The 3,011-nt window shown below is 31.2% G+C and overlaps 1 non-coding gene across 1 annotated transcript; it reads right to left on the bottom strand.

Moving 5' to 3' along the window:
* Positions 1–2,461: 2,461 nt before the first annotated feature.
* LOC125677766 (U5 spliceosomal RNA) lies at positions 2,462–2,578 on the bottom strand. Its single transcript, XR_007371271.2, has one exon. It is a non-coding gene; the product is annotated as a U5 spliceosomal RNA (small nuclear RNA).
* Between the last annotated feature and the right edge of the window lie 433 nt (positions 2,579–3,011).

Consider the following 3,011-nt stretch of genomic DNA (forward strand, 5'->3'; position numbering starts at 1 on the left):
ATTCGTTATAATGCCATAATTTCATAAGAACAAAAGGTGGCGGTTTATCGAGAGTTGACTGTATGCAGAAAAAGTCCATGGTGTAGGTATTTTAAAAATAGAAAAAATATATCCAATGACAACTAAGTATATATGCTTCACATTTAATTAATCAAATGTGGATCATGTGTACTTAATCAAGTTGTATGCATAATTAGCGGATATAAGAACCACAGGTACTGCAGGTCTGAGTTATAGAATATTCCGCTAATCTTTGTTTATATTGTATTGTATTTTTTATTGGTTTTTAGCCTTGCGGCTCATCAGCATAACATATATACATTTAATTACAGAGTAAAAACAAAAAAGTTGTGTACAGTATGAAAAGTGGAGTGAATATTAGAGGATGGACATAAATACACGGACATACATGAAGAGAGTTATAAGTCAAGTTTACATTTAAAAAAAAAAAACCAGCATAATACATTAGACGATAGTTTGGCTAGATTGTAAAAGTAAAACACTTTTTAAAAATGTACCCAGGTTACTAAGTTGTTTTCTATTTTGAATTGACATCAGTTGTACCAGTTTAAACATAGAAGCATGGGACCAATGATACTTTTTTTATAAACGAGTAAGCAGATCTGAGGTTTTTGAACAATGGACATATTAAAATAAAATGATATTCGTCCTCAATTTCGTTCAAATTACAAAATTCACACAATCGATCTTGTCTTGTTGTTCCATTATATCTACCTTGTTCAATTCTAAGCTGGTGAGCAGACAATCTAAATTTTGCTAAAAGATTAATAAGATTTTCCGGAATAGATTTTGTCAAGTAAGACTGAATAGTAACATTATCAATAAAGTATTTATACAGAATACATTTGGGTGAATTATTAAAAAAAAAAAATTCATCACGTGACTGCATCAGATTTTACGAATAACTCCATTTACCTGATTGGGATATATGGCTTGCCTTAAAGTAAGACCAAGATAATTAAAGCTGTTAACAACTTCTAAATCACTATCATTGTAAAACCATTTGTAGGTGGCGTTTAATTTTTTTCCATTACGGAAGATAAGAACTTTTGGTGGTTTTTTTTTAATGTTAACTTTTAGGTCCCATTCGTTACAATACACTGATACAATATTTAGCATGTTTTGTAAACCTGTAGCTGATTCAGGAAAAAGTACAGTATCATCAGCGCACATTAGCAAGAACAAAGCTACAACCTTAATGTCAATTACATCACTAAATCTCATATAATAATTTATGATTCTCAAAATCATTCACATAGAGAGAGAGAACAAAAGGGGGACAACCCCTATAGTTATGCGGTACTGAGTTTATAGAATTTACACCGCTAATTTCCCTTTCGTTGATTATCCGTCACTAAGTTATATAACATACCGCTAATCTTTGTTTAGTTCATTATCCGTTACTGAGATATATACAATGCATATCGCTCATCTTTACATATTTATTTAATTATCCGTTATGGAGATATATTGGGAGTAAATAGAATCCTTTTTACTCTTTCAGCGGAAGAAAAACTTGTCAGAATTTTGTGAATGTATGCATGACATGAAGATCTGCAGAGTGTCTCAAAGCTCATCTTCGTTAGCCAAGGGTTTGTGATCCGCTCCGCTTTCTTGTAGAGAAGCGGAGCAGATTGTAAACCCTTGGCTAGCGAAGCTAAGAACTTCCCGAATTGTAAAAAGTATAAGAAAACAGAAAATATATGTAACTGAATATTCCCCATAATTTTCAGATTTTGTTTTATAGTTCAAACCTTGGAGAATAAGATTAATTTCCAGTATCAGAATTTTACTCAATATGCCAGGTTTAGATAATATTTCTCTTTTATCAAGGTTTCGTAGGTCTACTGCAAAATTCGTATAGGCCTACAGCTAATGTATTTATCAGACAATGCGCGACACAGGAAGGTTAGCCCCATAACGGGAGTGTGGGAGTTACTTCTCATAATTATTAATTATTATAGGTCCAATGCATGGGCGAGGTAATTAAAATTGGTCTTCACTTCTTCCTGAAAGTGTTTTGGAATGTATACTTTAAATGTAACCTTGTATATTACATAGGTGCTTGAGGACAGGACCCCCCCCCCCCCCCCCCCCATATATAGACCCTCGGGCCTTTTCGACTTTTTTTTCTTTCATAAATCATCTTTTTATAATCTAACCTATACCATCGATCCGAAAAATTACCTAAAATAAACGTTTTATAAAAATTCGTAACCCACTCTATATATAAAAACTTTATATATAGAGTGGGTTACGAAAAGATGATTTATTAAAAAAAAAAGTCGAAAAGGCCCGGGGGTCTATATGGGAGGGGGTTCCTGTCCTCAAGCACCTGTGGTATATTTCATATATATTCCAGGATCATATTTACGTAGTGTTTTGTTGTACAGAATATTTTAAAATAGCCGTTTTGTAACTTCCATTTGTGTTTTTAATTACCCTACTGAAGTAGGGTTGCAAAAATAAGTCTATAGACTCATTTATGTTCCTCTCCACGGAAATCTTTAGTAAAAGGCGAAAGATTTAATCGTGGATTGAAGAGAAACCAGAGTAAATTAAATTTAGGTAAGTTTAATACTTATACCATTTTCAAATGACGCTCAATGCGTTTAAATTATTATGCATTTTTACGACTTTATTTATCAAAATTTTATATAAGCAATTCTTTGTCTATAAATTAACTCAAATAATAGTTATTGTACTTTAATATCATTTTTCTTGTTTATTTTATTTGGTACAAAAACACATCAAAAATCAATAACATTGTTTAAAGTGATTCATTTTCAAAATATGGGATATTCATTGTCAAAGGGACATAACCTGTATAGTATTTACAACAATAATAAAATTAACAAAAAAAAAAAAAAAAAAAAAAAAAGCCTTGGAGAAGGCTTATATAGGCTGCAAGACTGCTGCCTAATCCATTTATGTTTCATACATAATAAAATATTGTTTAAATAACAACAACAAAATAATTAAAAAAAAAA

This window comes from Ostrea edulis, chromosome 3 (genome assembly GCF_947568905.1).
Source record: "Ostrea edulis chromosome 3, xbOstEdul1.1, whole genome shotgun sequence".
NCBI lineage: Eukaryota > Metazoa > Mollusca > Bivalvia > Ostreida > Ostreidae > Ostrea > Ostrea edulis.